Genomic DNA, 16657 nt, shown 5'->3' on the forward strand with positions numbered 1-16657 from the left:
CACCTGTCAAGGACCAATGCTCACAGTGACCCGATTTCAGCATCACTCTGCAGCTGAATCCACCCCCAGCCTGCCTGGACCAGCACCGGACCAACCTTCACAGTCTGGCAGCCCTGCTGCCAGCTCAGGCAGCAAGCCCAGGGTCAAACCCACACTCAGCAGCTGCTCCCTGCCCTCTGCTCTTGGAGATTTCCTGCTGGCCATGCCAGGTGGAAGGAAAACAAGGCTGAGCACCGGGATGAGAGATAAGCAACCCATGGTGCTGTGCCTGCTGCTCTTGCAAGAGTCAGAGGTGAACCACAACTTCATCAGCCTACCAGGAAAAGAACCAATTATCTGGCAATTGTATGGGGTCCATTTCAGTGGGAGGTTCATAACCTAACCAGCCCTTGTAGTCAAGGGGAATAAAATATATGCTGACATCAGTACACAGAGGTTGCCATTGGAAGCAACTTTCACTGCAGTGTCATGAATCTTTTCAGAAGCAGCATGAGAAGACTCATTCTGTGTATCAATCTTCCTGGGGAGCAGAGCAGATGATGGTTGTACATAGTAATGCTTACACCAATTCACATGCATAGTCAGTGGCTGTCTACAAGTCCTGGCCCTAATCAGTGCATTAAATACAAACATATGACTAATAAATGTGAAACAGCTTCTGGAGGGGTAGTGAAACCCTCTGCTTTGACCATTGTTGGCTCCTCAGATTTCTGATACAGTGGCACCCTCTCCCCTTGGCTTCTACAGGGACAATGGAAAGCTGCAACTCTTCTGTTTGTTCAGGTGATAACATTTTTTATGAGCCAAATTCTTTCCTTTAGGTTTTGATGGTGATTCTGTGACTTTACATTTGTCCTGTAATCACAGCACTGCTCTGGAGCAGGAGCAGAGCCCGTAACAGCTGCTGCCTCAGTCAGCTGAAGGGGAAGAAACTGCCCCAGCGCAGCCTCCCAGATGACCCTGGTTGGGCACTGCTGGGGGACCACAGGTGCCTGCATGCCCAGCTCTCCACCACAGCAGCTCTCCTCTGGCAGCTGCCCAGCCTGGGCAGGTGGACCCACACTCTGCCACTCTGATGCCATGAGGACCCAGAGCTGTAAGCTGAGTAGAAGCTCATGGAGCAGGTGACTCAGAGCTCTCTGGCTCAGGACCTCCCATGCAGTCAGGATTTACTGCACCGCATTTCTAATGCCATACCAGTTACCACCCATGCCCCTAGGGGGTGGCATATAAGCAAGGATGGAATAACCTTGAATTCCACATCTTCTGCAGAAAGCATATGATGCATCCTTACCAGAAATCCAGGTGAGCATCATGTGCTCCAATGCTGTTGGGAGCACTCACTCCATGTGCAGGAAAATCCATCTAGAAGAAAAGACTGCTGTTGCAGATTTTCCTATGTAATCAGCTCTTTTGTGTCTTTTTCTCCCTTCAAGATTCTCATGGCATTTTTAACAGATAGCAAACCACCTTAAAACTTCCCCTTTCATCATCACAGAGAGATAACCTGACCACTCATGCCCTGTTCCCACCCTGGGCACAGACACCACTGGCTACCACGACTGTGGGAGTCCCCAGTTTAATCAATGAAGCAAGAAAGTACCTAGTTGGTGCTGCCAGAAGGATATGGCATTTGAGAGAGAGCACATTATTCCCCCGTTCTTACCTTGGTGTGTGCTTTACTGCTGGTTCACAGGTATGCCCTGCGCTCTGGGCCCCTGAGGAGGTGACACAGGATGCTCCAGAGGCAAGCAGCACATGAGCACACCATGAGCTTGACTCAGAGGACACTGCCATCACTCACTGGCAGGTTTGTAGGAGTGAAGTCTCATCCTAGATTAAAGTCTTGTGAATAATTTTCTGTGAAGAAAGGGGAAAGAAAGGAAAACATCTTACAAAGCAGATCGTGGCTGCCTTCACCTTCGACACCTCTATGTGGCTGAGGTGCAGTTCCTGACCACTGGCTCTGCCCCGATCATGTGGGCAGCAACTCTGAGCTGGGAGCCTCTGTGCCATCCTCTGTAACACCACACTGAAGACAGAAGAGTCCAGAAAGGGTGTCCAGGCTACACTGAGTCCAAATCTACTGTTAACAGCCTTCTATATGTTGTCTTCTACAGCAGCTGAGTCAGGGATGGTGCTTCATTAAGCCTGAGGTTCATCAGCCATTGTTAGTGCTTCACACAGTAATAAATTAACGTTTTAAAGAAAATAGTCAACAGAAGGAAGCAAGCCTTCTGCTTGCTGGCCCTGCTGCCCCTCACCGAAGCCTGGCAGCCTCTGCCTGCTGCCAGCTCTGACAGGCAGGCCGAGAGGGGAAAACCTCGCATGGCTCTTTTTACTGTGAAAGCCCTATATGAAGCTGCAAACATATCTGTCACCTTCCAGCACGTTGTTTACCAGCTCTCCTCAACATTCCCTAAACTATATTTTCTAGAGACTGTAATTCAATACCTTGCACCCCAGAGCTGTAGCATCAGCTCAGAGAGCAGCATGATGAATGTATCATGTTCCTTTAGGGCTTGGGCTTAGGAACTGGTTTGTGCTGTTCCAGCTGTTAATTATTCCTCTGCTTTTTGCTATTCTCATCCCAGCTGTGCCTCTGTATTTATCACACAGGTCTACATGTACTAAAAACATTCCGACTCTTGAAAGTATAAGGAGCAATTTATCCCTTTTGTGCAACACGAGGCAGCTCAGGGGACCAAATGGCAAGACTTGATCAATAAGGCCCTCACTAGATTAGAGGTACTGGGGCTCAGACCTCATAGTGCTTGTTTAGAAGGAATGTGAGAGAATGCTCTATGAATGTTAAGCAGAGACACAAATACGTTTTCACTGCTCTCCCTTCCCTGCCCCTTCCTGAGCCTGCATCCCAGAGACATCCTCATATTAATCACTGCTGAGGAGACCATCTGGAGCCAGGCCAGCCCCAGCCAGGCTACACACTGGGAAGAGCTGTTCCTGCTCTCCCAGCCATGGCAGCACTGGCTGCACAGTTACACAGGATGATGCCTGGGCAGCACCCACACTTAGCTGGGGAGCACCATGCCAGCCTTCACTGGCTCAGCCCCAGCATCCACTCAACACAGGGCAGTGCCCACAGCACCTCCAGCCCCAGCACTGGACTCTCCCCAGATCACCCAGGCTCCTGCCAAGCGCTGGGCTGGCAGCCTCTCACTCCACTCCTCTCTCAGCTGGTTGTTACCCTGGTCTCACCCAGGGAGCTGTGGCCCTTCCCCAGGACACTCCTGCTCACTCTGCAGTCCCACCCAGCTCATTTGTGCTCCCACACCCTTTGTTAGTGTGGAGTGTAGATGTTGAAGGCTGCACACATGCACTTTCACAGCATGCAGTCCTGAGGACCAACCAGCAATACTAACTTACAGGTAACTTACAGGTGCAAGCACCAGTCCTTCATGTATGTCTAGTGTGTCTTAGATCTTCATCCACTCCATAACACACCACCCCTTTCTCACCCTTCCAGTACTGCTGCAGGGCTTTCTCACACCTGTGCTGAATTCTGTTCTTTGCTTAAGACAGCTTGGGTTTCTTGTGAAACCTGCAGCCTACCAAAATAGCCATGATGTACCCAATCCAGGATCCCTGCCAGGACTGCTGTCCTGTTTTCCACCAGTGGCCAGGAGGCTTCCTTCCACTGAGGTACCACACAACATCCTGCTCCTTACAGAAGTGAAGGGCAGTTGCTGACTACAAGGATAGGGCCAGGTCCTGATGCCCTCAGCATTTAGAAACCATCACCCCTTGCAGCACCCCGAGAAAGCAAAGCAAATACTATTATTCCTCACTTTGGTTCCAAGGACCTCATACAGGTAATTAAGACAGGTAATTAAGACCCATGCTGCTACTTCTTGAGCTGAGAATTACTGATATTTAATGACATTTTGCAAATATTTTAAGAGAAATTTCAGGTCTTATTCCTAATATGACATTTATCTTCTATTAGCATGAAAACAAATAGAAAAGCCTGATAACCACTGCCTATATCATAAATTACTTTATTGTTGGTTTTATTACCTTCCCCATTAAGCTGTCACCTCTTCCCATTTTTGTGATGATTAGCCAGTGAAATCTGTCATCTTTTCCATGTGATTTATACAGGACCCTAGTGATAACTTTATTCACCAGGACAATAATTATCAGCTCTATTATGGAGGTTGCTTGGTTGCCCTAGGGGATAATGTGCCAGAAAGGTTAAAATATTGACAAGCAATAAAGTATATATTATAATTACACTGGTGCCAGGACAGATAACTGGCTGTGAGCAAGGAACTGAGCTACAGCTTTGCACTTGCCCAGCAAAGACAGCAATGCCATGGTCACACCACACACTTCCTTCCACGGCTGCAGCAGTCTGGGCCCACCACCTTGAGGGGACTCCAAGCAAGGGTATGCCCCATCCCATCCATATAAACCCCAGCAAAGGCCATGTCCCATCCGGTTCATGTATATTCACCACTTAATCCCTGATGACCTTGCTCTCAGTGAGCTTCTTTATGATTCAGAATTCAGACATTGTAGCTGAAGTGGGGAGGTTTATCCACAATCCTTCTGTATTTCTTCCCACGCCCTCTAAAAAAGTTTGTCTTCATAAGAATGGCAAACACAGAGAGACCAAAAAACTGCCGTCTCTGAAATGAAACATTGATTTCTTCTGGGACTGGAGCAGCAGGTGCATGCCTTATTGGTAAAATGGTATATAGGTATAATCTGAAGGACACTGCTGAGATAAATTGCCCTTTGGTTCAGGCACTAACAAAACGAAGCACTGAATAACTTGGCACTACATCTGAAGCAAGACTATAAAACTAACCTTGGTCATTCCTCCAGATCTACTATTGTTACATCAAGAAGAGTAGATGAGGGATGGAGTAGCTCATAAATAATTTCTCATGGAAAGCACGTACACCAGCCAGACAAAATCTCTCTCTGAGAAAATGTGGAAAAGTGGTAGATTTAACCTACTTCAAAATGTCATTTTTTGAAGGAAAAAAAAAAGTCAGTCCACATCTCTTTCCTGATGCTTTGTTTTGCCCCAGCAGCATGTTAAGAACCAAGCCCTACACCCAGCTTTGGCAGCTGAAGGAATTTGCTGCAGCAAACCCTGCCACTTCTCTCCAGTATAATCATGTTGGAAATGATGGTCACCTATGGCTGGTGACCTATGGATAAACATGACTGAAAAGGAGCTGTAAGACATTTAATAAACTACATTGGTTAACTTCCTTCTGCTAAAGAAGTGCCAAGGACTATAGAAACCATCTCAGGTTCATCTACATTTTGCTGGTTTTGTCCAAGGAAACATAACTAATAAAGGGGACTGAGGTCCTCCAGACAAGGGTCAGAGATCTAGCCCAGCCAGCCTGAGACATCTGGCAGCATTTTCCTGGAATATGGGCTTGTGCCATCCTTTCACTGCCTCTTTGAATGAGTCATGGGCATTGGAGAATGCATCAAAACGCCATTAGAATTAATTCTACAAAACATCATTTCTCTGTTCACCACAAGTACACAAGTAAGAGCATATGGCTTTCTTTTGCTCAGAACATTTAAGCCTGGTGCTGTAGATGGAGCCTTGTGCTCACAAGCACAAGCCTTCCAAAGCAAGATGTGCAAGACACTCCCCTGGGGCAAAATAAGCAGATTCAAGAGCCCTACATAGTTACAAATCATGCCAAGAATCAGCTATAGTGAGTCCATGAGGCACTCCAGCTCCCCTCTGCAGGCTCTCTGGAGTCCCACAGTAGATAATTAACGCAGTTCCAGAGGAGAAGCTCCTTGAGTACCCACAACAACATCTGTCTCCAGGGTTAACATTTACTCTAGAGTGGAACAACCTATTTCTGCAGCACACTGCTCTGTTCTTCATATGACAAGAACTCTGCAAGGGCCATCAGGGAGTTTGCCTTCCGGCCTGCTCCTCATGATTTTCCTCCTTCATCCAAGGGGTGGGTTGGCACTCAGCAAAGTGACAGACCCAGGCCTGACTTGCCTTAAGGACCTACATGGGTCACCCCCAATGTCAGCTCCAGTACAGGCACTCTAAAGTCCTCAGAGCATGCCACCTGCTCCCCATTCAAGTGGGTTCCCACAAAGAGGCATGACTGCAGTCAGTGTTCCCCTGACACAGGAAGGGAGGCTGAGCCCCCAAAAGCCTCCTTTTCTCTGAAAATTTATTGATAACTTCCCCAATGACCCTCACACCACATGATGCAGGAGGTGTAAGAACGAAGATGACCAAGAGTTTCCTCAGATGACAGCTTTGTAGGACTGATTTGGAATGTCTGGCTCAGTCTGGCTGCAGCTGGTGCTGCCCAACACCTTGTGACAGAACGAGCAAGACATGAGCAGCACAAGCAGGAACAGAGGCTCGTTTTGTCCACAGGCACCTTGGGAGCTGAGCACGTTTTACAGTGTCACACAAATACGTGGGGAACAGATGACATAAACAGAGGTGAATTAAAATCCCCTTCTCAGGAGGGCAATGGCTGTGCATGCAGCATCTGCTCCGTCTGTAGCTTCAAAGCAGCAGGAATTTTAAGTGCTACCATTTAGAAAACGTTCATCTTCACCTTTTGTTTGACTGTAAATCTCTGAAGCCTTAACAAGGTGTGAGATGGCAGGAGTACCGGACCTCTTCCATACCTCCCCAAGTGGAAACTCTACATATTTACTGACAGATAATTAGAGAATACAGACTCCTAGATGAAAGCATGCTTAAATAACACACCATTCCTTCCACAATGCATACAAATGTCTCTGAACACTGTCATCTAGCATTATAACACTTTGCAGAGCCCCAGAAGACTGTCTCTACAGGACTATTACCTCTGACTCCTGATAAAATGTCTCCTAAAGTATTTGCTTCCCAGTTTGCCTTGCAGATGTTTCCACTTTTAATTTGTCAGAGACAAGCAGCTGCAGCTCTGAAAATAACATTATTCAATAACACTTTATTTACTGCCAGAACTCCTTTCTCAGCTAGTACTGGTTGTGTTTATCCTTGTTTAACCAAAGGGCAAACTGCAGTCCAGGCCCATGGTTTAGGTTAATATCACAAATAAGTTCAAATAAAAATCAACTTTATACTATTGAAAGATCTGTAGCTATGAAAAGATGGGAAACACAAAGCCTTCTTATAGCTCAAGGGCCCCCAGCATGGGACTACAACAGAAGGAAACTGGAGAGCACTGGAGAACACTGATGGTACAAAGGTGCTTCCCCGCCCAGCTTCTGACACAGAACCTGCAGCTGGGACATTCCTGATCCCATGCAGGTCACAAGCCTCTGTCATTACAGCGTTGCAGCTGCTGGAAACATACAAATCACTCAACATCTTCAGAGGAACCCAATACCGCAGGGCTGGAAAATTCCTCCTACCAGTTGCTGTCCATTTGTGCTATAGTCAGTACAGCCCCAGGAATCAATATTACTGCTTGTAAGAATTACAAGCATTAAGGATGTTAGATAGAATGTGAATTTGTCCTTTCTTAGAGCTAAATGTCTCTTCATGGCATTCGAGCAGCCCAGCAGTAATATGCCCTTGCAGATTACAGCAGTTACACAATAGCAAAGGCTCTGCCAGCACTATGAAGGGATGTGGAGAGCAGAACCAGTGCTTCAGGAGGTGGCATGACAGCAGGGCAGGTGCCAGTGTGACCAAAGGAAGCCTGAGAAAAGGAGCTCCTTCTCCTGGAGTCCAAGAGAGGCAGGCTCCACAGGGACACGGTCAGGAGAGTCGGGGTTGAGCCATGCCATATGTTGTGGAGCAGTTTGTGCCATCAGCATGAGCAGCACCTGCATCTTGTCTGGGGACTGCTGCTGGCAGGGACAACACCCACTTTCATGGCAGAACCAGGCACGGATGAGCTACGACAGCTCTTACCTCTGCCAGCACAGTTAGGCTGCAGCTGGGCTACCCAGACAAGATCTCCATCCCAGTGGACTGCGTACCCAGTGCAGATTCTTTCAACAAGAAAGAGAAAAGTGTCTCAAGGGCTCAGCCCTGCCTAGCCCTGAGCTCTGACTGCCTCCAGTTCTTGACAGCACACAAATCCCTGCTGCAGGTTTCAGTGTCAGAGCAAGGCCCTCTGCAAACCTCTTCCACCTGCAGCTCCAGTGCTCAGCCCCTGCTTGCTCACCCTCCTTTCCCAGTCTCAGAATAGTCCCTGCTGCTATTATCTATTCCCCAACCCTCAGCAGTTCTGCTCCTGCTCTCTTGCCCTGGGGTAGGCAATGTTTAGGAAATATTGCTCCACACAATGGCTACTTTCATAAACTCTGTCTTGATCAATAGGCTTTTTAACACTGGAGATGTCTTCTTCATGACTGTGAGATTATGAACATTTGGAGTATCTGCAAATGTACCTTAAACCCTAAATCCCGGTGTTCATTTATGTTTACGTTTACATTCTTTCTTTTTCACAGTTTTCTTATCATGGTATTCATCTTATTAAACTGCCCTTCACACATATCCCAAGTCAGGAGTATATTCTTAGTAAAAAAGGCCCTGATCTATTTTTGCCTGCCTGGGAAACTGTGGTGTTATTATCAAAAAAGTGTTTCCTTCAGGCTACTTTACCCTGTTAGGAGGAATGCTCTGTGTCCCCGGAGAGGCCAGTGGTCCCCATCCCCTCCCCTCAGCCAGGGCACCAAACTGCCCTATCTGGGGTTGTACTATGAAGCCAGAAGCCTCATAAAGCCCTTCCTGCTATCGCTGTCTCCAGCCAAGCCCTCCTGAGAACGGAGCACCAGAACCTCAGACCCCTTCCAAGGGAGCTGCTTGGCTGCACAGGCCAGACAGCCCCGCGCTCCTCACACTCCCTCAGCAGCTACTGCCCCTCGCTGGACCCTGGCGTCCCCTCAGCCCACTCCCCTCATCTGGGATGCTGTCCACAAGCTTTTGCCTTTACCAAGTGCAAGTGCCTATGTTTGATGACTCAAAACAGAGGGGGGAGACAGGCAGGCACAGACAGAAAGCTAATAAACCCCGCTCAGCATAGCTTGTTACTTACTTTAGAAACATGATGTTCAGGACAGAGTATCTCATACCTCTTCCTAATAGCAATTTTGAGAATCCACCGGGGATCAGTTTAATGCTTTAGAAAAGGTTAATGGTGTTAGGAATTTACAGCTATATTTTAAATTGTTTAAACTATTATTTTTATTTCCTTGAGTAAAATGGAATTTCAGTGAATCGTGCAAAGCTAGATGGTCAGTTTGTGTCTGAAAGAGATCATTAAAAGCTCAGGTGGTTTTACATAGCACCTGATTCTGTCAGGCAGGTGGAGCAGGGAACTGCCATCAGCTCTGGATTAGCTGCTGTGAGTTGCTCCAACAATGTCCAGAAAGGGCTTTCCTGTACCCTCAGAGCAATGAGGGTGAGCACAGCCAGCATGCACAGGGGTGCAGAGCCACTCCTGGCAGTCCCACAGCCCAAGCAGCCCTCCCATCCACACCAAGGACTTGTCAGAAAGCAGGAGCTGCCCCTGGCATTCCAGGAGCCTCCCCACATGGGGGAAGCACGGCATGCTCAGCATCAGCCCCCCCCCAAGCCCCTGCCAGCACCTCCAGGGCTGGTGCACAGCTGAGCATTCCAGCTTGCTATTGCCCACTGCCCAGCACCCCACCCACACCTGCTGTCCCTGGGCATGTGCCTCCTGAAGCTGTATGCTCCAAGGAGAAGCAATTTCCACACTTGTTCCCTAGTTCAGGCCCAGTCAATGTCCCATGTGCCTGTGTGAGCACAGAAATCCCCAAAACCTCCACTGCTCTTCCCATCACCTGACCCACCTTCAAGGGGTCTCCTCTCCCTGCCCAACACCCACCCACCCATGAAGAGAGATGGTGCTGTCATTCCTCTTCCTGGAGAAGCATTTGCAAGAGCCCCAATACTCTGCCACTCTCCTGCAGCAAATCACCAGGGAGTGGCACCTTTCCATGAGGAGTGCACCTCTGCAGAGCCTGGCTCTGGCCATGGGGCCAGTCCCTCCTCCCTCATCATCTGCCCTCACAGTGGCTGCCCTTGTACTGAGGGGCTGAGAGGAGGCAAAGCACTTCACGCACCCCTCAGGCATCTCTACTCTCAGTTGCAGGTGGAGTCTCATGGCCAGGAATGCTGACAGGGAAACCCATATGCAGATGGTGCCAGAGTGACAGGCTAACACTGCTTTTCTTGCACACAACCAGCAAGAGAGTGTTTGCTTTAAAAACTTGACTCTGAGCACATGTTACCCAAGAACCAGCAGATCTTTCTGTGGTGAAGTTTAGGGCATTGATGTTTTTGGCTGCTTATTTCAGAGGTCATCTGCTTAGACTGCAATTACAGGCATTTGTGCAAAATGCTGTGACAATGTCAACTGTAATTGCATCAGTCGTGCCACACAACAAGATAAATGTGACTGGAGATGGCGTGTCAACCTCAGAAATTACTTAAGACTGAAAAGCAGTGGAGGAAACAGCAAGTGTTCTAAAACAATTATTTCTCTACAGTAGAAATAATAACAGCTCTCATTTCCTACACACAGTTCTCCAGAGAGATGGTGCAGAACGTTGTTAGAGTCCCCTCCCTTCCCCGTGGGATACCATCAGACCGAAATAAAAAACACAGAGCAAAGGTGTTCCATATTCTTAAGGAAGGCAGATATTGCAATATTCACCTACCCTGGACCCAAAAGCATTCCTGTTGTAATCACCAGTCTTTACAGTGCACAAACCCCTGCCTCTACACAAACCCCAGTCCTGCTAAGATACATAATGAGGCATTTTGTCCTACCAAAATGGGACAGGAATACAGAGTAAGAGGGAACACAGTGACTTGTCCTTGTTTGCTTCATTGAGCTGTGGACACACTTTCAATATAGCCCTGTGACAACAGCATCGTTACTGCACCTAGGACTGGAAAGTCTGTGCTAAAGTGACCTCACACTGACCCCCTGCGTAAGGACAGGGCAGGTTTCCACCTCGGTAGGCTGTTAACCTTGTACCAGAGCTGCCTAGGCCAAACAGAAGGTATGGGAGGGATTCTTCCTCCTAAAATTAAATAAACTTTATGTGAAAATGCCATTTTCAGTGTCTTGAGCTGTCAATTGTAGGATAAAGTGATATTGATTTCTACAGAAACTTTATTTGAGTAACCTATTAAATGAAACTTATTTGACACCAGATGACTCCTGCAATTTAATTCCAGAATGAAGTGATGTCTCCAAGGCTTTGTGATATTCTTTATCTTGAACGATGAAAGGCATTTTCCTTACAGCCATTTGCTGATGGATCCCAGGGTCTTTGCAAACAGTCCTCCAAAGAATCCAGAACACACCTTCACTGGCAAACTGCAGCTGATACAGATGGCCTGGCACATACCAGCCCTTAGGGGCAAAGTTAAAGGTGCAAAGAGCCCAAGAAGAAATGCCAGACTCTGCAGCCTCCACCTGAACTGAGGAAAGAAGCTGATGAAAGCCCCAGGATCTAAGAGCTCGGCCATAGGTGCCACAGTCCTGCTCCAGGCAACACTTGCACTAGGGCAGCCCAGCTCAGTGCTGTGGTGTGCTCAGATCCCCAAACCTCCCACCGCCTCCTCCAGCACATTTCTATTCCCAAGTGCCTCAAGGCACAACTAGAGCTGTGCAGGCATTTGCTTTTCAGTCCAGCACCCCCCGCACTGCACCCTGAAGGCTCATGAGCTGGCTGTGAACATGAAGACACCTGCCACGCTTCAGAGGCCACTCACTTCTGCTCACCAACGCTTTTCCACAGTTTTTTCTTTTAAAAGAAGCCAAATTATTTTTTATTTGAAACATACAAGAAACAATTAAATAGTAAAATTGTCAGATTCCATCTCTTTCATCAACACGGCTTTGTCGTGTCTGGAGTGTCAGCACTAACAATCCTAGTCCTTTGGTGCTCACAGCCCCAAGAGCTCCTGCTGCAGCACCAGACCAGCCGTGCAGAGTCCTCAACTGTTGCACACCCTGCAAGCACCACTTGTGCTGAGAGTCCCACAGTCCTTCTCAGTTGGAAGCCCTTCCCAAGGGCCCTGCATGGGCAGAGACACATAGTTACCTCAACACTTTAATCTCTCTGTTTCCAAATAAACAGGAGCTCAGGCTGTCCCAAGTTTCAGGAAGACGTTTTTCCAGCTGTGTGCTGCAGGAGGAGGTAGAGCACCATGCCTGTGTATAGGAGCAGCCTTCTATGGTGTTCTGAACCATGTGTGGGACAAGCAAAACCTCAACTTGGTTGTAAATGTGCTTCTGCGAGCTCTGAGAAGTTCTGGAGCTCAGCAAACACCTCAAGCAAGGCTATGGAGGGGGTCAGAATCATGGCCATGGCTCTGGGCTAGATGGCAAAGTGTCTAACTAGGAGGTCTCAGACCACAGCACTGGATGCTGAGCAGTCCTGGGCAGGTAAAGTTGCCATCAACAAACCAACAACACATCTAAAATGAGACCCAAGCTCTGAACAAGAATTGGCCTGAGGAGCTGCTCCCTCCCAGTCGCTCTCAGCAAGCACCTCAGTGCAGGGACAGCCACTGCTCACTCAGGATCCCAGGACCATCAGTGCAGCACGGTGGCCTTGAGAGCATGTAGCTGTGTCCTTCCTGCTGCTCTCCCATCTCTGTCCTGTTCAAGGGACAGCACAGCCCAGGCACCAATTGCCTCCTCCTCCAGCCATCCCTCCAAACAATTTCTATGAAACTACTTTGTACATCTCCCCTAATTTCAGTTCAGTCATGGCAGAGAAGCCCACAAGATTTGAATGCAATTTGCTTGTTGGGCTTTACTAAATCCTTCAAGGAAGGAGCCAAAATTATGGAGAATCCATAATTACAGCAACAATTCTATCCTGTATTTTAACGGTTTTATTATTATTTAGAGTTAACCCTTTCTACTTCTAAATCATTGACTAATTTTACATTCCACTTTCAGATACAGGCCATAAGCTACAGGAAATATGAGATGACTGTTTCATACATACATGAGCTAAAAAATAATGAGGCACCCAGTGGTCATTGCTCCTCAGAACAAGACCCAGAGAAATCAATTCACTCAGACACATTACCATCCGCTTGTCCAAAGAGGACAAGATAATGCAGATGAGACATGGATTCCACTGCAACTGACCCAGCCAAACCCAGCAGCACTGCCCCAGCATACTGCACCTCCCCAGCTCAGGCCTGTGTACCTGAGACATCTCATACCACAGGAGTTAATCTAAGATCATCCCAGCCTTCTGGAGGAGGACCTGAAAAGTTCACTATTGCCTCAGATGGAACAGCAAAGGGGAACTAGAGCTTGCCTGTCCTGCTGGCAGTGCCCAGCAGCACAGGATCCCTTCAGTTCAGCTCTGATGGGATCAGAATCTGTAGGACTCTGAAGCACAATGAGGTTTACCTGGTAGAGCACAGGGCATGTGCCCTCACGGAAAGGAGCACCCAGTTGAATCACCCTGTCAGTTCAAAGCAGCAGCTCCAGCTGCAGGCCAGCAATTTGCCACTGAAACCAATTCCTGTCAAAGGTGTTGGGATGCTGCTGGAGTCTGTCTCACTTCACATACAGCTGATGGGGTGCCACACAGATCCCTCACAGCTGTGTACTCATAGCTAACAGAGTATATCCTCAAAGACAAGTTTCCCTTATTTAGTATGTTTGTTTTCTGTTCCTGATGCCTTTCCAAATGCCAAGCCTTCTTTAAAAAGAAAGCACAAAAGCAGGGTTTAATTTATAGAACACTACTTTCTTTCTAAAATTTCAGCAAAGCTGAAACTTACTTGAAAATTAACATCAGCTCCATTTACTCTACAAGTAATTAATTCCCTTCATACCAAGGGATACCTTGGGAAAGAGAATAAGTCATAAACATATTCATTAAACATATTCATAAACATTAAAAAGAGGCAGACAACGTAAATAATGTAAGAGGTTTAAAATAAATTCACACTTTAATAGCAGACTTCCAAGCTTCTTTTCATCTCCAGCACCCTCGAACAGTGATACAAATATAAAGGGAGAACACAGAGCAGGTCCTGGGCCTGACTCACAAGGAATCTGTTTGCTGGGACAGAGCCCTGTGGAATACATATAAAAGCTCCTGGATTTGCAGTCAGGTCCAAAGGAACCAAACCCTTGATATTCAGGGAAAAAATGCAGGCTTTCAAAGCAGATCAGGCTCCTTTGACTGGGATGGGGGAGGGAATCTGCACTGCCTCCTCAGAGCTCTGTGAAAGGGGCTATACAGCTGTGTTGTTTAACAGGAACTGCATCAGCTGTGCTGCTGCATTTATGACATTACGTCATTATTCTTTTGGACCTGACTAGCAGTTTCCAGCCCTACATTCATTCCCAGCAACCTTACTAGTATGGAATAGTATAGCAGGTACCTGAGTGAGGGGGCCAGCAGCCCCTGCCCTTCCCAGGGTTCTGTGTGCCTCTGCAGGAGGCCAGAGGAGGGGTGTGCACCTGGATCCACTGCTGTGGACCTCTGTCCCAGGTGGAGCCTGGGACTGCCCAGGGCCTGGGTGCTGGCAGATCTCACCATAGTCCCCTGCCCAGGACACTGCTAAGTGACTTGCCCTTCAGCAAATAAAAGGCATTTCAGGAGTGATGGGCTTGGAGATCATCCCTGTGTCCCTAAAACAGAGGAAGAGTCTTCCCTGACTCCACTGTGCCCACGATATTCTGAGCGAAGGCACGAAGGCTACACAGGATTGCAGCTCCTTCCACCTACCAGCACATGCCTGACTTTTCTACACAGAAATGGGAAAAAGAATTCCTAATACCAGTAATAATGATCCATCACTTTTGGTATCTTCAAAATTTTATTTCCCAGAGTGTTTGAAAATTATTCTTTGCTAATGGATAGCTAAATATCTTTGATGCTAAACAGCTTTCCAGGGGCGTGACAGTTCAGATCAGCCACCATTCCCTGTGCAAGAGCAGTCACAGCTCACACAATCTCCGACTGGAGGAGTCCCCAGTTCAGTACTCACAGACTGAGGAAGGGAGTTGTGCAGAGGCAAAGTCCCAGCAAAGAGCTGCCTTTTAAGTAAACAGAAATCAGGTGGTATTTTGCCTGTATCTTTCCTCCTGCTGATCCCTCCTTTCCTCCCTTGCCATCTGCCAAGCTATGCTCTCCACTTACAGGTCTAATGTGATTCATTTTTGAGAAATTATTTTCTTCTCTTTCATAGGAGCAACAAGAAGACTGGTAAGTTCTTTGGCATCTAAGCCAGAGTTCACTGCAATGCCTTCTTGCTGAAGTCAAGAGGCTTTCTGTGAAGTGAACTTAAATATACCTACCTCATGCAACCAAAGCAAAGAGCAAGAAACAGCAATTCCTGGCAGATCTATCCAGAGCATATTGTTTTTTAATGCAGTTTCTATGCCCAGAAGAACATCCCGCTGTGACTGAGACAGTGCCAGATACTTCCACAACTCAAAGGAACCATGTAGATATGATTATACTCTGCACAAAGATTTTGTGCTGAACCCCCTAGTCGGGCAGCTCTGTGTCAAAATGCTCTCACTCCTCATCAATGACAGGAGCATGTGACTTCCTGAAAAGGACACATTTCATACCTCACTATGTGAAGAGCTCCTACTATCTCTTAGTTCAGTGTACACATATCTGTATTGAACAGCACTTTGCTCAAATGCTGCCTACTTTCCTGGTACTCTCAAAAAATCCAGTGTTGCTAGCAAGTGACAGGGTCCCAGCACGCCTGTGGCACTGAACACTTGACACAGGCCTGGTAGAGCAGACAGCCAAATTCAGACTGACCAAAAGGGATCTTGTCAGCATCTCCTGCTGGGACTGTGTGGGACACCAGTATTCCTTGGGCCCATGCAAACTGGTTCACAGCTGACTTGACAGGGAGAAAAAAAAGTCTCTTACGAACCCAGCTCCCTGAAAGTGTCTCTCTTTGAAGAAGGAGACATGGAAACAAGCAACAGCAGGAGTGAGCTATAGCTGCCCTCCTTGGTGTGCTACAGGAGCAAAACTCAGCTGGTAGCTGAGAATCTCGCAGGAGCTGATCAAGCCAAGGATGAAGAAGGGCTGGGAAAGATGCTCGGGATCCAGCACAGAGGCCAGATCGTGTGGATCTGGCACAGAGCACTGCAGTCATCTCCTGTGAGTGAGGGAAGGGGAGCACACGTTTGTCTCAGCACTGCTGCTGTGAAACTGCTCTCAGTCTGCCTCAGAGCCCACTGCTCCTTCACACGGTGGAAGGAGAAGAGCTCCTCTTTGATAGAAGTTCATTTGTTGTTTTTGCTATCACAGCAACAGAATGCAAGCAGAGAATGTGCAATTTGTTTTAGTTCACTTTATCTTGCCAGTCCTAGCTATAACACTGCAGCAAGCAGCATTCTGAAGAATAAAGATGTGATGGTGCAGGGTGAGATTCTGCTATCCCTATTGATTACATCATGAGTCATCACTATAAATATTTGAAGGAGAGAAAGACCTTTGTTCTATCTAAACATGTTCATGTAACAAAATGTGCAATTGAGAGTGAGTAAGAGATGGCTCTAAGAGGACATGGATGCTAGAAGGCAAAGCATTTAAGCTGCTTACCTTTCAACCCAAATAACATCCATTAAATGGAGCATCTTGGCACTCACACTGTGAGGAGGGAAAT

The 16657-nt window shown here is 47.5% G+C and overlaps 1 long non-coding RNA gene across 3 annotated transcripts in view; it reads right to left on the reverse strand.

Moving 5' to 3' along the window:
* LOC139679249 (uncharacterized) overlaps positions 1-16657 on the reverse strand; it is a 121027-nt gene that overhangs the window by 69763 nt on the left and 34607 nt on the right. For 2 of the 3 annotated variants that reach the window (XR_011699167.1, XR_011699166.1), the window contains exons 3-4: positions 1667-1860; positions 1295-1365 (exon numbers count right to left, since the gene is read on the reverse strand). The exons of the other annotated variant lie outside the window; for it this stretch is intronic. This is a non-coding gene — a long non-coding RNA (uncharacterized lncRNA). The remainder of the gene's footprint in view (positions 1-1294; positions 1366-1666; positions 1861-16657) is intronic. 3 annotated transcript variants of the gene reach the window in all.

This window comes from Pithys albifrons, chromosome 16 (genome assembly GCF_047495875.1).
Source record: "Pithys albifrons albifrons isolate INPA30051 chromosome 16, PitAlb_v1, whole genome shotgun sequence".
In the NCBI taxonomy this organism is placed as follows: domain Eukaryota; kingdom Metazoa; phylum Chordata; class Aves; order Passeriformes; family Thamnophilidae; genus Pithys; species Pithys albifrons.